The sequence below is a fragment of the Microtus ochrogaster genome, unplaced genomic scaffold (assembly GCF_000317375.1).
Source record: "Microtus ochrogaster isolate Prairie Vole_2 unplaced genomic scaffold, MicOch1.0 UNK107, whole genome shotgun sequence".
Taxonomy (NCBI): domain Eukaryota; kingdom Metazoa; phylum Chordata; class Mammalia; order Rodentia; family Cricetidae; genus Microtus; species Microtus ochrogaster.
The window spans coordinates 132,875-155,132 of NW_004949205.1; positions in this window are offsets into that span (position 1 = coordinate 132,875).

Below are 22,258 nucleotides of genomic sequence, written 5' to 3' on the forward strand. Positions count from 1 at the left end.
TACTGTCTGTAATATAATGGGTTTATCTCTTGGAAACATCCCATTCTACTAGGCAGTTTTACCTGTGGATTGTGAAGAAGATGACTCATCTCTAAGCTATACTATATAATTTGATAATAATAATGATAGCTTATACAGAGTTTTAATAAATAAAAATAAGTACATGGCTATGTTTCACAGCCAGGGTCTGTGAGTCTCACCTAAGGAGCTGCATAGATTGTAGCTCAAATAGTAACTAGCAATTGAGTCCTAATAGCCTAACTAGTTAAAATTTTATTAATTTTAATGTTGGGAGATGTGTTCACAGGTTTCAGAGTAGATCACAGCTGAAACGAAGCTTTGACTAAGTTAGACTAAGCTGTTTTTTTTAAAATAACTTTGAAGTGAAAAACCCTAGAAATCAATGTAAAGTCTTAGAAAAGCACATAGATGAATGCAGAACTACTTAAGGTCAGGGAATGTAGGGGCTGAGAAATACAGGCCCATATCCCACATTGTCTGCTGCTCAGAGAATCTGAGCAACTTACAGACACAATTTGCTCTTTCCACACAGGAGGTGTTTGCCTGGCTCTTTTGAAGTAAAACAAACTCAGCAACATCCTGAGGTTTCAAGATAAACTAATGTGATTCTGCTTCTTTCGCTGTAACTATGAGGTCACCTGGGGAAGAGGTATTTTCAGCCTACATGACCAAATGGATATAAGTCAACCATGACTTGAGTCATTCCTGCTACCTAGGCAAAAGAATGTTAATGAAGCCTTTTGTTACCTGCTCCCCCAGTTTATGCTGATATAAAAGCTGTTGGAAAAGTAAATGCCAGTGATTTGGGGATCTGAATAATTCTTGAAGCTCCATCCCACTACTGTTGTGTGAATTGTGTCTTTATTTTTCCATGCCTCTACTCTGCCAAAAAGTGTTCTTTTGTTGAGGCAGGTCCCCAACAAGGGAACAAGAACAAAGCAGTCTATGCTGGCCCATAACTTTAATCCCAGTACCCTGGAGTCAGAGGCAGGTGAATCCCTGTGAGATCGAGGCCAGCCTAGTTTAAAAGAGTTAGTTCCAGGACAGTTAGGACTGTTAAACAGGGAAACCCTGTCTCAAAAAAACAAAAAAAGAAAAAAGAACAAAGCAGCCCAATTATTATTGGCCGATGTACACTCCTTGCTAGATTTCATTGATGACCAAAGGTGATGATTAATTTCTTATACATATTTCTACCCTCAATATATTATAAAAACTATTAATCTGTGATTAACCTCACAGAATAAAGAAAGAATATTAAGAGCTGCAAAGGAAAAAGGCCAAGTAAGATATAAAGGCAGACCTATCAGTATTATACTTGATTCTCAATGGAAACAATGAAAGCAAGAAGGTCTTCATCAAGCATTATGTAGACATTAAGAGACCATGGATGTCATACCAGACCAATATACCCAGCAAAACTTTCAATCACCATAGACAGACAAAGCAAATATTCTATGACAGAACCAGATTTAATCAATACTTAGCCACAACTCTGTGAGTTCGTGGCCAGCCTGGTTGGTCTACAAGAGCTAGTTCCAAGACAGGCACCAAAGCTACAAAGAAACCCTGTCTTGAAAAAAACAGAAGAAGAAGAAGAAGAAGAAGAAGAAGAAGAAGAAGAAGAAGAAGAAGAAGAAGAAGAAGAAGAAGAAGAAGAAGAAGAACTATATTAGAAAACCCACCACTAAATACAGGAGTAATGAGAAGACACAGAAACAAAATGTTGGCCAGACACTGAACTTGGGGCAGAACAAGGCCCATATCCCTCAGAACCCAGGAGGAAACTCTAACTGGCAAATGTGTGCAGGAGCCTCAGCTAATATCCTGACTCTGGCATTAAGAGTAACCAATATGTGTCCATGATTCCCATGGTTGGGAAGGTTCTTAAGAACCATGACTTCCCTAGGCTTCATGGTCAAGATTACCTGACTCCCTCCTCCTAACACCCACCCAGGATGCTCCTGACAGAAAAGTGCATGGGATAGAGAAGAATGTGAGCCTTTGGTTCAGGACAGACAACACCTACCTACCTAGAGCCTAAGACTAGCGATGGAAAGAGACTCTGAGTTAAACATACACACGCACTCACACACATACACACACAAACACACAATCCATCTCTAAAAATATTATTCACACCACAAGTCTACTTGAAGTATGGTCTTCTGGATTCCTGGGGAATTACCATTTTCTCTAGGGATGTAGTTTTTACTGCCCAATCAGAAGCCTTCTTTTCCTTAAGAACTGAACTTACAGTGGACATCCCATTACTGTTGAGAAGGTCTGAATGGTGCGAAGGAAGAGAGATCATTAAAAGAGTCTATCGGCAAAGGTTCATGAATCACATTGAGAACCACTGTTCTATGTCCTTCCATCCTCGGCAGGGGACACACTAAGAATGTACAGACTAATATATAAAAGCACATTGCAGCTTACTCCTAAGTCTAGGACAATATAGACTAATTTCTACTAAAGGGGTTTTCTTGACCCATAATTCCTCTGGTTTTACAGACCAGCTTCCACTTACAACAGTCATCACATTGTGGGGAAGCCAAATTTGAACTCGACCCTGGGTGTTCTCTGGGCCTCCTCAGAACAGAGGATAATCCTGTGAGCATGGTGACCTGCATACAAGTCCATTTTTCAACTGGTGTGATTAGACAATGAGGCCTTGGTAGTGAAACCAGTCCATGGGTACCAGTCTTATCTCACATCTACTTTCCTTGCTGGACTGTGCTTGTCACTACTCTGACGCTAAGTAAGATAGGACACTATCTTAGTTAAGGTTATCATTACTGTGAGGAAACACCAAGGCCAAAAGCAAACTGGAGAGGGAAGTTTTTATTGTGGCTTCCATTTCCACATCACTGTTCATCATTAGAAGAAACCAAGACAGGAACACAACCCGCAGGAGCCTGGAGGCAGGAGCTAAAGCAGAGGCTGTGGGGAAGTGCTGCTTACTTGTGTGCTTCCCTTGATTGCTCAACCTGCATTCCTATAGAACCCAAGACCACCAGTCTAGGAATGCCTTACCCACACATAGGCAGGGCAATCTCCAACCAATCACTAGTTAAGAAAATACCCTACAGACTTTCCTACAGCCGGATTTTCTGAAGGCATTGTCTTTTTTTTTTTAATTTTTCGAGACTGGGTTTCTCTGTACCTTTGGAGCGTGTTGTAGAACTTGCTCTTATAGACTGGATGGCCCTGAACTCACAGAGATCCACCTACCTCTGCCTCCAGAGTGCTGGGATTAAAGGCGAGCACCACCACTGACCAGGACATGGAGGAATATGCTTAATTGAGGTTCCCTATTCACAGATGACTTTAGTGTCTCTCAAGTTGATATAAAGCTCCCTAGTTCAGAAAACATCTTCTGCCTGCATCTGAGTATTACCATTTGACTTGGCTGACAAAAGGAATATTTCTCCACACCTTCACACCCTCACACTCCATAGGTCCATACCCCACACTACTTACTCTACCCCAAAGCCCACCCTCACACTCCCATCCTTCAGTCAGTCCACATACACTTGGTTTGTGCTAGGGACCTGATTCTCATACTGAAGCCTTTGCTTGCATATACAAGACCCCAAATGCTACCTGCAGTGCTCCTGAAATGACAGTAAAATTACAAAGGGAAGATAAAACTAGAAATCTAAACAGACATAGAGGGAAGCAAGGAGAAACAATGAAGCAACACACAACAGAATGAGGATGTAAGCATGGAAAAGGAAAAGGGACAAGGAAAAAATGGAGGCAGGAAGAAGAAAAGAATGGAAGATAGGACGGCTGACATACCTGAGAAATTCTGGTAGAATTTCTGAGGATCCACCTCCCAATTCTATGTACAGAAACAAGAAACCCTAAGGCAATGTCTGATTCCAGGAAAGAAGCACTAGTTACAGGGGAGGGTATAAAAAAATTAATCATGAAGCCAGAACTCCTGCTGTGCCTACAGGTTCTTTGGCTGTCTCTGTTTCATGATAGTAGGAGAATTTGAAGTATTCAAAGGCTCTTGTCCACATGTCTGCTCTTAGCGTGCTGACTCCGCAGGAATAAAGCTCCTCTCCATCCAGACAAATTTGGCTGCCACAGAAAATCTAAGCCTGCACTTCCTGCGTAGCTCTGACTATTGCTCTACAGCATAACAAACCTCAGAAGATAGCTTGAGAGAGCCACACAGATGACCTGGACCCTGGATTTTCCTAGTGCTGGGATGTTGGCTAGAGGCTCCTTCACCTCAATCTGGAAAACAGAGTCACCATGCCCCATCATTCCTTCATCCCAAGACTTGAGGAGAAACCACACTCTGAGGTGTTGGCAGGAACAGGAAAGCAATTCCGCTTGATGGCAGTGTTGCATAAATACTGCTTTGGTGTACTTCCTCCAGCTTTTCTCCCTCTGCCTTTTTCTGAAAGAAAAAAAAAGGCCAATTATTTTCCATTTCAGTGTGAGGTAGTTTAATTCAATTTTGGACATTTCTGCCCAGGTAGGTCTTGGAGTCTTTTGGTAAGGATCCCATGCTCTGACAGGAAGAGGGAGAAGGGGGTGGGGAGACAAGGTTGTCACAGAACAGGGTCCTCACTCCATAATATTCAGTCACTTCGTCACAGGGTATGTCACACCCTGAAGGAATAAACACCATATAGAAAAATGAAATTGGAAAACCCACCACTAGATTCTGGGGTCGGAAGAATCCACAGAAACAAAACTTTGGCCAGACACAACTCAGTCCGGAACATGGCCAGTATCTCTCAGAGCCAAGGAGGAAACTCTGACTGGCACATGTGTGCAGAAGCCTTAGCTATTATCCTGGCTCTGGGGGTTAAGGGTAACCAATATGTGTCCAGGCTTTCAGTCGTTGTGCAGGTTCTGGAAAACCATGACTCACCTCATGGGACAGAGAAGAATGTGAACCTTTGGCACAAGACAGAGAACACCTACCCACACAGGGCCTACGACTAGGGATGGATTCATATCTAGAGAAATGAGACTCTGAGTTTCACGGTAAGTTTTCATTGTGAGGTCTTTATTTCCTTAGACCACAGCCAAAAGCTGCATAGTGGGGCAGCTGTCACCCAAACACTTTGGTCGTCTTGTGTAGAGATCTCAACCTGTTGACTTCATCACACTGGCGGTGCATTCAAGTAGATACACTGGGCCATCTTCCACATCATACATGAGTTTGGTTGAGTCATCTTCTTTCTTTGCTGAAAGTTAGGGCTCCACCGGATCCTGATTTCTGAACAAGAAAATATCAAAAGAAGAACCTTTCCTACATCCCAAGACCTCCCTGCCTACTAGGCCTTGGGCTGGGACTCTAAATCATTTCTTTTAACTTGTCCAGCTGCCATTATAATCTGACTATTTGTAATTGATTGCTGTTATTAATCCACACATTCATTGTCAACCATTATTTTCCCACTGTTTCCTCTCTGCAATAGGTACAGAATCATTCTTGTATGTGTACCTTTCTTACCAGGTACATCCAGCCAGCTACCTATTTCTGTGTCTCTCAAGGCAGGAAAGGAACGCTCTCTAATGGAATTTACATAAACCAAGAGGCATCTACACACATTCCAGAGATCCTAGTTCTACTACCTCTGGCAGGTTGTCAACACCACACCGGACTACCAGCACTCCTGTCTTGTGGTAGAATTGGGACAAACTCAGAAACACAACTTTCCTTCATATGTTCTCCCAGGCATCTGGACACATGGCTCAGGACTAAATGAGTACAGGTGTTGGAAAAGGAATATGTTTTCCTGGCTTCCTATGACTACCAGTGGGCAAACAAACACACACACACACACACACACACACTCCCAACAAAATGTAGATTCCATGCCCCATGTATTCACAGAGGCTAGACCTTGATGGATTATTGTAGAATTGGATTATTGTAGAATTAACATTTTCCCTTGAGAAATGGTTTTAACTACGCAGCAGGAAGCCTTCCTGTCCTGAAGGACTGAGCCTGCATAGGCTGTCCTCCTTATCGTGACTTTCTGTATTGCCTAACAGAAAAAGACCTCTTTCCTTTCTCACTGAGAAACATTGTCAGTACTTTCAAAGTCTCCATCTGTGCTGACCTCAAGCTGAGAAAGCCCTTTTTAGGGTAAGGATGGCATTAAGGTTTCATGTGACTTGATGCTCTGACTTCTTATTGGCCCCAGGCCATCTACTACCTTCCATGTACTTTCCAGCCAAGGTCCAGGCCGCATGTCACAAGCAGAGATACTCACCAACTGACAGAAATGGATACTACTTCTCTGTGTTCTCTGCTCTCCCTACCAGACGTTCCCACCCAAACTTCTGCTGACTGTACTGTACTTAAAGGGCTTATACCTCAGAGCAACAGCCATTCATGCTTTGAACTTAGTGCTGTCTATCATACCTACTACCCAGGACGTATACTCTGCCATGACTTCTGCACCTTTTATGGCCTTGCTTTTAATGCAGGGGACACACACACACACACACACACACACACGGAGGGAGGGGGAGAAGAGAGAGAGAGAAAGTTCATAATCATTTTAAGAACCTGAGCCTTGCAGTTCAAAAAGGGACAGCCAATCTTGACTTTGGCCTTTTACCCTACATAATCTTGGAGAGTCTTGAGCAAGGTGGCCTAGCACAGAGAACCTGTCTTTCCAGAGTGGTGACCTGTCCTATCTTTCCAGAGTGGTGACCTGCCCTATCTTTCCAGAGTGGTGATGTGCCCTATGTTTCCAGAATGGTGACCTGCCCATGAGTCTGTTTTGCAGCTAGAGGCTTCACACAGGGAGGCAGCATTAGTCAAAGCTGGCCACATGGTACCTTTCCTCTGATGTTTTCCTTCCTTGCTTGACTGTGGATGTCTCTACTCAGCTTCACCCTAAAGAAGGACACCTCTCTTCCTTGCTGCTATACACCACTTGGCTAAGCCAGCTGAGATGCCCCACCCTCATGCCATCGTTGCAGCTATCCCCCGTAGACTTGGGTCATGCTGAAGGCTTGGCTTTAATGATGAACCTTAGCTGTTGATAGGTGCAGCACTCTGTAAGGAAGTATAAATGGAGCAAAGAGACTCAAAACTCAGAGAAGACAGAAAGCAAGGAGAGATGGAAAACGAAGCAGAGTCATCACAGTGAGCATGTCAGCCTTCAGAGAGGGAGAGAGGAAGGGAAGGACAGTCTTGGGTCCAGAGGCTCCCAGCATCCTCACTCTCACCTTCAGACCTTCTGAGAAACAGCACACTGAGGTGTTGGAAGGAATAGGAAATTCATTCTGCTTCATGGCAGTGTTACACCAAGAATGCCAAGGTAGCCAGGCCCACTTCTCCACTCTTCACTGGGTAAAACAAAACAAAAAAATCTTTCCATTAAACTCCATGGTGGCAGAGCTCAACATTAGCCTCTTGGAGCTCCACAAAGGCATAAGAGTTCTACAGAAAAACTAAATGGGGAATCCTGTCATTGAATGGAGGATTCAGGAGAAAACACAGAAACAAAATCTAGGCTGGAAATTGTTCCTAGAGCTGGATACAGCACCACTCATCTTGCCAGGCACACTCTAGCTGGCACACATGTTCAGGACCCTCGGTTGGCTTCTTGACACTCGGTGATTGAGACTCTAGAGGCCACCTTTATTATTGAGAAAGACTGGACTTCCCAGAAGAAAAAGGACTCAATCCTTTTTCCTCCAGACAACCCTGCCAGAACTTTCACATTCTCCATCTCTAAGTGGCAGCTGAAGGAGCACTTTTGATGATTGTAATTGAACTCCCTGCGACTGGTCTGCTCTGACTTCTCACTGACCTGAGACCACTCACAACTATGGACTGGTTCTGGAACTGTCCATAAACTTTCCAGCCAAAGGTCCCAAGTACCCTGCCCAAAACAGACAACCAGATGTCACACCTCTATGATCCCAGCTCTTGCCCACCTGTGCTTCAGCTGAGGGCCAGGTCTAAGGGCTTTAACTTCAGGTCAACAACCCCTTCTATGTTTGAACTTAGATCTGTTTTCCATTCTCACTAGAGGTGGGCACACACACACGCACACACACCAACATTAATGCCATGTCACAGGTGTCCAGGGAAGATAAACCTCAACTGGAGTTTTGGAAAATTACCACTTTTCCTTGTAAAATGCTTTTCAATGTCAAACAGGGATCATTCATGGCTTGAATGACTGAACCTAGGAAATCTGTTGGAAGTCTGAGAATTTATAAAAACCACATCATTTCAATAGAAATTTTTTAAGAAAAGTATTTTCCATCACGTGGCAACAAGCCAAATAAGTTACAAGGAAATATCCTATTTCTTCTTTGTACAACCAAACTCTGCTACCAAAGGTACTCAAAGGAATGAAATTGTCAGATGGATGTGTTCCATTTTCTACAAAATTTGTAAAACTCTGATCTTCAGCTTGAATCCCAATGTCTGTCTCTAGGTTTCTATTAATCATGTTGTACCCCGCATGTGGGAGATGGACACTTTGAAAGCAAGGGTAGATTACTCTGGAGGAAGAAGTGAGAGCCAGCCTTTTCCTTTGAGTAATCCACAAAGTTTCAACAATGAGGAGGTTGTGCTCTACAAATTCAATCCTTAAGACAAGAAGGCCTCTTGTTGGGTAGTGAAGAACATTTGCTAGGTGAAGTGATAATTCCCCAGGAATCCAGTGAGCTACATCTACACACACACACACACAAACACACACACACACACACACACACATGTGCGTGCCTACACAAGGGAAGGTAATAAATCACCTTCTTTTTACTTGATATCTATACTCACTAAGTCTCTGGATGCCCCTCTGTACTGTGTGCCCGAATGTATTGTTTGTGCTCTGGGTGTAAGGATAAAGGCAAGTCATGAGTTTCTTTTGAATTTGCCCCAATTGCAGTATAAATAAGTGTTGGTGGTTTGTTATGGTGCTGGCATCCTAGCAGGAACCAAAAGGACTGGGGACTTTCATCAGAAATCCTTCCTTTATTTTTGTGCAGTGCTTCAGAAATGGGTAGATGACTGGAATGCACATAATAAAGTTTCAAGTCCTAGAGGGACTTTGTGTCCTTTGGAGAAATGAAATAATAATAAATATCTTGAGTGAGTATCTGTTGTATAATTTCTAAATGGTTTTAATAATAAAAACCCAAAGTCAGATGTAGGGCTATATGTTGAAAGACCAGAAAAACAAAGGAACAAGCCAAAGCCAACTCTTACCTTGCTAACTCATTTGGCAGGAAGGGGATCAGAGCCCTTGTCTCCATCCACCTTATATTCCTCTCTCTGCCCAGCAATATTACTTCCTGTCTGTCTGTATAGACCTCCAGACCTCTATGCCTAACAAGTGGCTAGCTCCACCCTCTTATTTTAGACAAGCTTTATTTATTAGAGCACAAACAAAATCCCACCACAGATATCGATGCCTTAGGTATAGGGAACTATTGTTTACACACAGTGAGATGGTAATTGTTGCTGGGCAAGCCCAAAGAAATGAATTGGGGCTGCTTCAAAGGAGCTGGTAGGCAAGTTGAAGCTGAGATGAAATAAAGGTTTTATTTTCATATTTTCTTATCTTCAGATCATGGTTCCGGGGAGCCTCTTCTTTCACCCAAGGTTGAATATGCCACCAGCCAAAACGCGATGTTAGCTGGGGTCTCTGGGCAGGAAAACCAAAGGGTTTGACTGGCAACTGTCCTCTCCACTTTGATTCCTGATCATGGTGTAGGGAAGTACAACTCACAATGGCAACTTCCTGTGTGCCCTTTCTCCTCTGTGCTCCATGGAGTCTACTTCTAGGTATGATACCGTTGCAAGTCATCAGACAAATTAGGATGGTAGTCTCCCCTGGGCCAATTTCCCACCTGTTTTGAAGATATAGCTTCATTGTGACATAATGCCTTCCCTGTATCTCACTTTTGCATTTATTTCCCTTACCCTTGAATTGTTCCAGGGAACCTGATTTTGTTGGCTCACAGGTTTAAGACAGGTCCTGCAGAACTCCTGAAGGACAGCAAATGTACAAAGGGAATAAGAAGAAATCCAAAATATAGGAATGCAGAAAGCCAGAAAAAGAAAACGAAACCTAGACAACAGACTGAGGATCTAAGCATGAAAACAAGGGAGGAAATTACAAAAGATGGAGAGAAAGAAGGGAGAAAGGGAAAGTAGGATGGACAGAAGGATAAAAACCAGAAAGAAGGACTGACAAATTTATGACCTCTAGGTTGATTTTCTGGGGACCCTAAAGCAAGGAGACCAAACCCCTGGGCAGTGGCTGATTCCAGGAAATGAAATATATTTGTGCAGGTAGGTGTCTAAAAAGATTAAAGTTCATGGATAATTGGATAGATTCTGTATCTATTTTTTTTTGAGACAGGGTCTCTTTGTACCTTTGGAGCCTCTCCTGGAACTAACTCTTGTAAACCAGGCTGGTCTCGAACTCACAGAGATCCATCCGCCTTTGCCTCACAAGTGCTGGAATTAAAGGCCTGCGCCACCACTTCCCTGCTATATTCTGTATCTTAACAAGCAAGTTACTCACCTATCTGCATCCCAGGCGGAGTGTTCCTCAGCACTCTGGCAAACATGGCTGACACTAGATCGCAAAACCCGTATTCTGGGCTTTACTACTTTGAAATCCATGCTGCCTTGGAGGCTAGCACAGGTTGAGTCCCACCCTAGGCACCAAACCACAGTTTACCCCAGAATGAACAAGTTAGTTAGAGCCCCATTAATTCAGTATTTGGACCAGAAGCCCCAACATTCCTCACCTACTGGTTTTCAGACATACAGACAAAAAGCACATTGGGTTGATGTGGGGAACAGCAAAGTAGTACTGCTTGATGGCAGTAAAGAACCAGTAATGTAAACGATAACCTTTATTCACATTCACTCCCTCTGCCCTTCTCTGAAGAAAAAAAAATACCGAAAAGAGTCAACAAGACACTAAACTCCAAAACATCTCGGCTATAATTATGCTACTTATAGCCAGAGATGAGTTTGGATCCTTAGTTTATGGATCTGTCCTGGAAGGTCTCAGACCCAATAAACCTCTGTACTGAGATACTTCTCCACAAAAAAAACCAGGGCCCATCCACAGGGCATAAGAGCCAAACAGGAGAACTGAATAGGGACCCCCTTCACTAGATACAAGAATCAGGAGAATCTAGAGAAAAAAAATCTTCTGCAAAAACTGTCCCTGGGCTAAATACAGCAGCATTTGTTCTGCCAGATACATTCTGTTGCATGAGCACAGTACTCTCAACACTGGGCATCAAGTCTCAACCATAGAGTGTCCAGGACTGAACCTCCAGAGGCCCAGAGACTGTTTATAATGCCCAGATGAAAAGGACTCTACCCCTTTCTCATCGAGACAGCACTGCCTGGGTTTGAAAACTACATCTTTACTAAGATTTAGCTGAAGGCACACTTAAGGAACACTTTTTATGTTTTTGGTGATAGCGCTTGAACTCACTATGATTGGCTGACTTCTCACTGACATGAGAACACTCACAAATACTTCTGGAATATACTTTTCAGCAAAAGGTCCGAGCTACTATGCCATAGGCAGACAATCACCCTCTCATATGACAAGATGACACACCTCTATGATCCCATCTCTTACCCACCTGTGCTTCAGCTGAGGGCTCAGTCTCTAAGGGCTTTAACTTCAGATCTGTCTTCCATGCCCACTAGAGATGGGATGCTTTGCCATGGTGTCTGGACCTTCAATTACCTTTCTTCTCTGCAGCAGACACCCTCAGAATGACCTCACTCACATGCAAATGCACACACAACCATGCCATCAAGTCCAGAAAAAGCATAATCATTCTCTACTACTTGCTAAATTTGGGCCTCACTTTACTGAAGGCGTAAGTAACAAAACAATCCCACACCAGTTTGGAATTATGATTAATAAAAGGGTTATTCTTTTAAAGGGAAAAACTTACAGATCACCATCCTAGACAACAGCCCTCTGCATGACCAGGAAAGAATTTAGTAGCAGGAAGTGGAGACAGAAGCAAAAAGCAAGAAAGCAGGGCTACTGCTGCTTTTTTAAAGCAAAGAGAACATGCCCAAGTGGGCTGGTATCTTAAAGGCTATTGGCTGAAGGAATGGAAAAAACTCCCACAGCACCTACCTTTTTCGTTTAAGTAAGAGAGTTCCAAACCCAATACAAAACAATATACACTAGGAACAGATACCAAGTATAGGATTAGAATTATAATCAGCACACTAATTAAGCAAGGAACATATGTTAAATGTTTTAATAAACATTCTATCCTAAGGAGTCTTGTATTGGAAATGGCTTAGCTAGATTGTAAGAGGACAGTAACTGAACCCATCCCAGTTTGCACCCAGGAACCTCCTCCCTTCTTCCTCCCTTCTGTGGGGCCACGGGATCTGCCAGCTCAGCCTGTTTGGGTGCTGGGACGGGGTGCTGAGGACAACGGTCGGCAGGAATTGCTTTGCTTCAATAGCCTCTCTGCAGCAAGGTAGGCCCTTTCTTAGCGAGGTTCCTGGCCACCAAAGGAACCTGATCCTGTTCCAGGGGATCCATCACAATGGTTGGTGAGTGTGCTCTTGACCCACAGCAGGAGCCCAGAAACAGAGCAGGGACATTTTCCAACCCCCTTCACTTTCCAGTCATTCAGCAGGGGCTGCTCCCCTCTGCTGGGGCCTCTCTCTCCCTAACCCATCCTAGTTTGCACCCAGGAACCTCCTCCTTCTTCCTCCCTTCTGCGGGGCCACGGGATCTGCCAGCTCAGCCTGTTTGAGCACTGGGATGGGGTGCTGAGGGCAAAGGGGCTGGCGGAAATTGATTTGCTTCAATAGCCTGCCTGCAGCAAGGTAGGCCCTATCTTAACAAGGTTCCTGGTCACCAAGGGAACCTGATCCTATTCCATAAGATCCATAGGATAGCATTTGAAGGAAGAGATGGGCAGGCGCTAAGGCAAGAATTCCTCCACCAATCTGAAAAACAACATGAAAACACCAGAACCCAGTGATCAGACAACAGAAGGTCTTGAACACCCTAATCCAGAAGAAGGGGAAAAATTGACATTATAAAAGTGATAGAGTTCCTTAAACAGCATGTAAAAAACGCCTTTATAGAAATGGATGAGAAGTATAAGAGGACAGTAACTACGATTATCTAATCTTCAACCCTATTGAAGGCCTGAGAAGGGAGATATTACTTGAGCAGGCAGGAAGTACAATCAGATAGCTTCCAAAGCTAGCAATATATGACAGAGACAACTGGCTACCTGGGCAATCACCAAAATCTCATTTGCAACACTGAAGCAGCCAACTTTGGCTAAGTCCTAGAATAACTGACAGACCATTTTCAAAGGCAAGAAAATTTTCAAAACCATCTTACCCTTTCTTATCAAGATTGGCAGTCTTTTTTATCCTTTTCTGGATACTATATCTTGTCAGTGGTTGAGGCATGGGCATTTCTTTGCCCAAAGGCCTGTTTTTGCCAAGAAGAAAACAGGATCCAAGTAGAGTATCCTTGGTGCTCAACATTCTCTCAGGAATAGATCAGTGCTGCCAGGAGCAATCATGTCTCATGTCAATAAAACCCTAAGTTATTTAAACGACATGTTTCACAAATCCTTGAAGTGGTTGAAGATTATCTATCTGTACAGCATATAATCTCTATGTATCTAAAGAACCTGATTAGTCTAACTGTAAGTATGACAGACATAGATGACTATTGATGTATAATTCTTAATTTTTTTCAACACCATTTAAGTGCTTCATGGCAGGACCTCTTAAGAGAGCTGCAAGCTTTGCAGTTAAAGCTGAGTCAGAAAGCCTCTCTTAGATGAGAGTGCTTGCTTGCCTATGAAATTGCTGCTACCAAGAAAACATGCTTTACTCTATTCTTTCCCAGCTTTCTCAGGATTTCTGTCGATTCAGTTATCCATGTCAGGGCACCATTTGTAGTGAGGGGAGCAGGCCTGCTTTTAGTCCTGTCTGGCTCCTGCATGGCTAGCTTTACACCGGAAATAACAACATGGAAACTGTATTCTTTTAAACACTACCTTGCCCATTAGTTTCAGCCTCTTAATGGCTAATTCTCATATCTTGCTTAACCCATTTCTAATAATGTGTGTAACACAATGAAGTGCTGGCTTACTGGGAAAGATTCAGCATGTCTGACCTGGTGGCTGGCTCCATAGCGTCTGGCCCAGAGAGGAGAGGCATGCTGATTGCCTCACTTCCTCCCAGCATTCTGTTCTGTTTACTCCACCTACCTAATTTTCTGTCCAAAGAGCAGTCAGGGTTCCCTGCCCTGTGGGCACTCCAAGGTCCTCCGCCCTCCATCCAGGTCTAGGAAGGTGAGCATCCAAACAGGCTAGGCTCCCACAAAGCCAGTACATGCAGTAGGATCAAAACCCCATGCCGTTGTCCTTGGCTTCTCAGCAGCCCTCATTGTCCACCATATTCAGTGAGTCCGGTTTTATCCCATGCATTTTCAGTCCCAGTCCAGGTGTCCTTGGTGTTCTTCTAATAGATCAGCCCCACTGTCTCAGTGGGTGGGTGCCCCCCCCTGGCGGTCTTGACTTCCTTGCTCATGTTCTCCCTCCTCTGTTCCTCATTTGGACCTTGGGAGCTCAGTCTACTGCTCCAATGTGGGTCTCTGTCTCTATCTCCATCCATCGCCAGATGAAGGCTCTATGGTGATATGCAAGATATTCGTTAGTATGGCTGTAGGATTGGGCCATTTCAGGCTTTCTCTCCTCACCAGTGTGGCAGTTTCTCAGGAAATTTGGGATAAATCTACCCAAGGACCCAGCAATAGCACTCTTGGTAATATACCCAAGAGATGCCCTATCATACTACGAAAGTATTTGTTCAACTATGTTCATAGCAGCATTATTTGTAATAGCCAGAACCTGCAAACAACCTAGATGCCCTTCCACGGAAGAATGGATGAAGAAAGTGTGGAATATATACACATTAGAGTACTACTCAGTGGTAAAAAAAAAACAATGACTTCTTGAAATTTCCATCCAAATGGATGGAAATATAAAACATTATCCAGAGTGAGGTAACCCAGACCCAAAAAGATGAACATGGGATGTACTCACTCATAATTGGTTTTTAGTCATAAATATAGGATAGTGAGCCTATAATTCACTATCCTAGAGAAGCTAAATAAGAAGGTGAACCCAGAGGAAAACATATAGTTATCCCCCTGGATATTGGAAGTAGTCAAGATTGCTGGGCAAAAATTTGGGAATTGTGGGGTGAGGTGGGATGGGGGAAAGGGGTGATGGGGAGAGAAAAGTGAGAAGGGGAGGATGAGGAGAACTTGGGGGAATGGTATGGTTGGGATAATGGAAGGTTGGATATGGGAGCAGGGAAGTATATATCTTAATTAAGGGAGCAATTTTAGGGTTGGCAACAGCCTTGACTCTAGAGGGGTTCCCAGGGGTTCAGAGAAAAATTCTCAATAAAATACTTGTAAACCAAATCCAAGAACACATCATAAATATCATTCATTGTGATCAAATAGGCTTCATCCCAGAGATGCAGGGCTGATTCAACAAATGAAAATCTATCAATGTAATCCACTATATAAATAAACTGAAAAGAAAAAAAATAATCATTTCATTAGATTCCAAAAAAGCATTTGACAAAATTCCCCTTATGATAAAGGTCTCGGAGGGATTAGGGATACAAGGGTCATATCTACATATAAAAAAAGCAAGATACAGCAAGCTGACAGCTAACATAAAATTAAATGAAGAGAAACTCAAAGCAATTCCACTAAAATCAGAAACAAGAAAAGGCTGTCTATTCTCTCCATTTCTCTTCCACATAGTCTTTGAGTTTCTAGCAATAGCAATAATACAACATAAGGAGGTCAAGGGGATTTAAATTGAAAAGGAAAAAGTCAAAACTTCTTTATCTGCAGATGATACAATAGTGTACATAAGTGACCCCAAAAACTCTACCAGAAAACTCCTACAGCTGATAAATACCTTCAGTGATGTGGCAAAGTACAAGATCAACTAAAAAAAAAAATCAGTAGCCCCCTTATACACAAAGGATAAAGAAGTGGAGAGGGAAATCAGAGAAACATCACTGTTCACAATAGCCAAAATTGGCATAAAGTATCTCTGTGTAACAGTAACCAAGGAAATAAAAGATCTATTTCACAAGAGCTTTAAGTCTTTGAAGAAAAAAAAATTGAAGAGTATACCAGAAAATGGAAAGATCTCCCATGCTCTTGGATTGGTAGGATCAACATAGTAAAAATGGCAATTCTACCAAAGGCAATTCATAGATTCAATGCAATCCTCATCAAAATCCCAACATAATTCTTCACAGACTTTGAGAGATCAGAAATCAACTTTATATGGAAGAACAAAAAACCAAGGATAGCCAAAACAATCCTATACAATAAAGGAACTTCTGGAGACATCACCATTCCTGATATCAAACTCTATTACAGAGCTACAGTATTGAAAACAGCTTGCTATTGGTATAAAAACAGAGAAGTTGACCAATGGAATCCAAGTAAAGAAACAGATATTAATCCACAAACCAATGAACACCTAGTTTTTGACAAAAAAGCTAAAATTACACAATGGAAGAAAGAAAGCATATTCAACAAATGGTGTTGGCATAACTGAATGTCAACCTGTAGAAGAATGAAAATAGTTCCATATCTATCACCATGCAAAAAATTCAAGTCCAAATGGATTAAAGACCTCAATATAAATCTGACCACACTGATCCTGATAGAAGAGAAAATGGGAAGTAGCCTGCAATACATGGGCACAGGAGATCACTTCCTATGTATAACCCCAGCAGCACAGACAATAAGAGCAACAATGAATAAATGGGACCTCCTGAAACTGAGAAACTTCTGTACTGCAAAGGACACTGTCATTAAGACAAAAAGGCAACTTACTGAATGGGAGATCTGTACCAACCCCTCATCAAACAAAAGACTGATCTCCAAAATATATAAAGAACTCAAGAAACTAGACTTTAAAATTCCAAATAACCCAATTAAAAAATGGAGTACTGAACTGAACAGAGAATTCTCAACAGGAGAATTTCAAATGGCCAAAAGATACTTAAGGCCATGTTCAACTTCATTAGCTATCAGGGAACTGCAAATCAAAACAACTCTGAGATACCATCTTACACATTTTAGAATGGCTAAAATCAAAAACACCAATGATAGACTATGCTGGAAAGGATTTGCAGTAACGGGAATATTCATCCATTGCTGGTGGGAATGTAAACTTCTGCAACCACTTTGGAAATCAGTGGGGCACTTTCTCAGAAAATTGGGAGTCAATCTCCTTCAGGATATAGCAATACCACTCTTGGGAATATTTGTGAGAGATGCCCAATCATACTAAAATATCATTTATTCAACTATGTTCATAGCAGCATTATTTGTAATAGCCAGAACCTGGAAACAACCTAAATGCCTCTCTATAGAAGAATGGATAAAGAAAGTGTGGCACATCTACACAGTAGAGTACCACCAGTGAGAAAAAAAAAACATTTACATCTTGAATTTTGCATGCAAATGAATGGAAATAGAAAACACTATCCTGAGTGACATAACCCAGACTAAAAAAGATGAATATGGTATGTGCTCATTCATTAGTAGGTTCTAGCCATAAATAAAGGACATTGAGCCTATAGTTTGTAATCCTAGAGAAGCTAAGCAACAAGGTGAACCCAAAGAAAAACACATATAGACCCTCCTGGAAATTTGAAGGAGACAAGATCGCCAGGCAAAAATTGGGAGCATGAGGGTGGCGGTGGGCTGGGGGGAAAGGAGAGGGGGTGAGAGAAGGTATTCTTATTATAGGCCAATCATTGTGCATGTTTGTTGTACATAGTCAGATCAATTAGGTTCTTTAAATACATAGAAATTGTATTCTGTCTTGATAGGTATTCTTCAACCAGATCAAGGATATGTGGAACATGGCATTTAAATAATTTTGGGTTCTGTTGTCATGAGACATGATTATTTCTGACAGCACCAATCTATTCCCAAGAGAATGTTGAGCACAGAAGACACTCCACTTGGAGCCTGTTTTCTTCTTGTCAAAACTGACCTTTGCACAAGTAATTGACAATGCCTCAACCACTGATAAGTTACATAATATCCGGAAATGGATAAGCAGGACTGTCAAATCTTGCCAAGACAGGGTAAAACGGTTTTGAAAAATTTCCTGCCTCTGATAATGGTCTGTCAGTTACCCTAGGCCTTAGCCAAAGTTGGTTTCTTTAACATTGCAAAATGACACATTGGATGACTGCTCAGGTAGCTATTTGTCACTGTTATATATTGCTCACTTTGGAAGCTACTTGATTGTACTTTCTGCCTGCTGAAGTAATATTATCTCCCTTCTTTGGCCTTCAGTAGGGTTGAAGATTAGATAGTCATAGTTACCATCCTCTTATGATCTCACCAAGCCATTTCCAATACAAGTCTTGGACTCCTTAGAATAGCATGTTTATTAAAACATTTAGCATGTGTTCATTGCTTAATATTGTTTATGCTGGTTGTAATTCTTATCTTATACTTGATATATGTTCTTAGTGTATATTGTTTTGTATCAGGCTTGGAATTCTCTTATTTAAACAAAAGGGGATGTGCTGTGGGAGTTCCTTCTGGTCCTTCAGCCAATAGCCTTTAAGATACTAGCCCACTTGGGTGTGGTCTATTTTGCTTTAAAAATCAGAGGTAGCTGTGTGCTCACTCTCTTGCTTCTGGCTCCTACTTCTGGCTGCTAGACTCTGTTTCTGTTAGCTCAGATGGCTGTTGTCTAGGATACTAATCTATAAGTTTTACCCTTAAATAAATAACCCTTTTATTACTCATAATCTGGAACTGGTGTAGGAATGTTTCATGATTTACACCTTCAATAACATGTCCAAGTCTTTAAAGAAAGAAATCAAGGGGATACCTCTTGGTTGGAAAGATCACCTAAGTTCATGAATCATAAGGATTAGCATAATAAAAATGGCTATCTCCTACATAAAGCAATCTACAGATTCAATACAATCCCCCACCAAAATTCCAACACAATTCTTCCCAGGTCTTAAAGGACAATTTTAAACTTCATATGGAAACACAAAAAAACCTCAGGATAGTTAACACAATCATGAACAAAAAAAGCACTGCTGGAGGTCTCACCATTCCCAAATTCAAGTTGTGTTACAGAGGTATAGAAACAAGAACAACATAGAAACGGACATGTTGATCTTGAAATTAAAGTACTAGACATAAATACACAGACTTTTGACCACGTTGTCTTTGATAAAGTAGCCAAAAATTCACAATGGAAAAAGAAGCATCTTGAACAAATGGTGCTGCTCAAAGTCTATGTCAGCATGTAAAAGAATGCAAATAGTTCCATATTTATCACTCTGCATAACTCTCAATTGCCAATTGATCAAACACTTAAACAGAAACCTAGACAGACTCAACCTGGAAGAAGAGGAAGTGGAGAACAGCCTTGAATGCATTGGCAAAGGAGAGGACTTCCTGAATAGAACATTGATAGTGAGGGCACTAAGATTAAAAAAAAAATCAATAAATGGAATCCCATGAATCTGAAAAGCTTCTCCAAGGTCAAAGGCAACATCAACAGACCATAGGGCAGTCTACAAAATGGAAAAAGACTTTTACCAACTCCGTGTCCAATAAAGAATTAGTATCTATATAAAAACACAAACTAGATATAAATAATAGAAATAACCCCAATTATAAATGGAGTCCACATCTAAATAGAACAGAAAAAACTCAAATGTTTGATAAACACTTAAAGAAATGTTCAACATCCTTAGTCATCAGAGAAATGTAAATCAAAACTACTTTGAGATTGCATTTTAAACTTGTCAGAACAGCTAAGAGCAATGAATGACACAAGTGACAGCTCATGCTGGAGAGGATGTGGAGCAATGAGAACACTCCTCCTATGCTGGTGGGAACTCAAACTCATAGAACCAATATGGAAATCAATGTGTGAGTTACTCAGAAAACTGGGAATCAGTGTACCTCAAACCTAACTTGTTGAATTAAGAGCAGCGGAGCTGCGTCCCCAGCACCCGGCCGCCCACATGGCTAGCTTAGCTTATGTCCCGAAATAATTACAAGGAAACTGTATTCTTTTAATCACTGCCTGGCCCCAATAGTTCCAGCCTCTTATTGGCTAGCTCTTACATATTAATCTAACCCATTTCTATTAATCTTTGTAGCACACAAGCTGGCTTACCAGGAATGATCTTAACCTGCGTCTGTCTGGCGTGGGAGAACCATGGCGACTCTCTGACTCAGCTTCTTTCTCCCAGCATCCTGTTCTGTTTTCTCCGCCTACCTAAGGGTTGGCCTATGAAATGGGCCTAGGCAGTTTCTTTATTAATAAGAAATCATTCCCACATCACTAACTATACCAGTCTTGGGCTAATATCCAAAGGACACTTCATCCTACACCAAGGGGATTTGCTCAGCCATGATGAAAGATACTCTATTCATAATCCCCAGAAATTTTTCAAGTTTTCTTCAACAGAAAAGTTAATGAAGACAATGTGGTACATTTGGGGTAATCAAGTATTACTCACCTTTTTAAAAACAGGCATCATGATCCCTCAGCCAAACATTAGGCCAAACTCGAGGAATCCCACTAAAGAGGTTGAAAAAGGATTGTAGTATAGAAGTGGAGGTCAAGGACATCACAGAAAAACCCCATTGAAACAACTAACCATGTTCACAGGAGCTCACAGAGTTTGAACCATCAATCTAAGGCCTTTGTATAGATATGACAATTGTGTAGTTTTGTCTATTTATGAGATGCCTAAAAATGGGAGGAGGGGCTGTACCTAATGCTTTGGCTGGCTGTTTGAAAACTATTCCTTATGTTAGATTGCCTTGCCCAGCTTAAATAAAAGGGGAGGTGCTTAGTCTTACCACACTTTAATATGCCATGCTTTGGAGATATCCATGTGAGTCCTCCCCCTTAATGAACAGAAGGAGAAGAGAAGTGGATGGAGGAGGAGCAGAATTGGGGGAGAGAATCAAGAAGAGAAGAGAAGGTAAATTTGGTTAGAATATAAAATAAGTAAATTAAATAAAAATGGCATCATGAGGTCGCAGGGGATGGTTGGTTTAGGGGCATAGTTGGACTTGTAGATTACAGGTTCTAATCAATGGGGGCAGTGTTGGAGCAACCTGCCTTTAGGAGGTTTCCTGTAGGGTGGCTAGTGAACCTGAGGTAGGTGTGGGTTGGGCCTGGAGTTTTTCTGGGCTGAGCTCCCAAAGTCCATTTGAATAGAGGGAGGAACAATAATATGAGAAAACGGATCAAAACAATGATGGAGATACCCACTAAAACAGCTTACCTGAGCTAGTAGGAGCCCACTGACCAGTATAAGATCAAACTAGGCCCTCTGGTTTTTGGTGACAGTTGTATGGCTGGGCTAGTCTGTGGGGCCACTGTCAGTGGGACTAGGGTTTATCCCTACTGCATGAACTGGCTTTTGGGAGCCCAATATCTTCAGAGGGATACCTTCCTCAGCCTAGATATACTAGGGAGGGTCTTTAACCTCCCACAAAGCAATGTGCCTTACCCTCTCTGTGAATTGCATGGGGTAGGTTGGGAGGGTGTATGTAGGGAATGGAAGGAGGAGAGGGAATGGGAACTTGGATTGGTATTTTTTTAAATCTAATAGATTTAAAAAATGAAAATGGTAACTAAAATATAATTCAATTTCAATGCAAATTATAAGGTATTATTCCAGTAAATGCCACATTTTTTGGTAAGGCTGAGCAAGGTATACATCCAAAGAGAATAGGTTTCTAAAAAGCCAGTACATGCAGTAGGGGTAAATCTTAGTGCCACTGTCCTTCAGTCTGTCCCAGCCATGAAACTGGCAACCATATTCAGAGGGACTAGTTTGGTCCTATGCTTGTTCCTTCCCTGTCCAGCTGGAGTTGGTGAGCTCCCATTAGTTCAGGCAAACTGTTTCAGTAGGTGAACCCATCATTGTTTTGACTTGTTTGCTCATATTCTCATTCCACCTACTCTTCAACTGAACTTTGAGCTCAGTCCAGTGCTCTGATGTGTGTCTCTGACTCTGTTTTCATCAGTTGCTGGATGAAAGTCTATAGTGATATTTAAGGTATTCATCAGTCTGACTACAGAGCAAGTCAAGATGGGGCCTCCTCCCCTCTATTGCATAGGATCT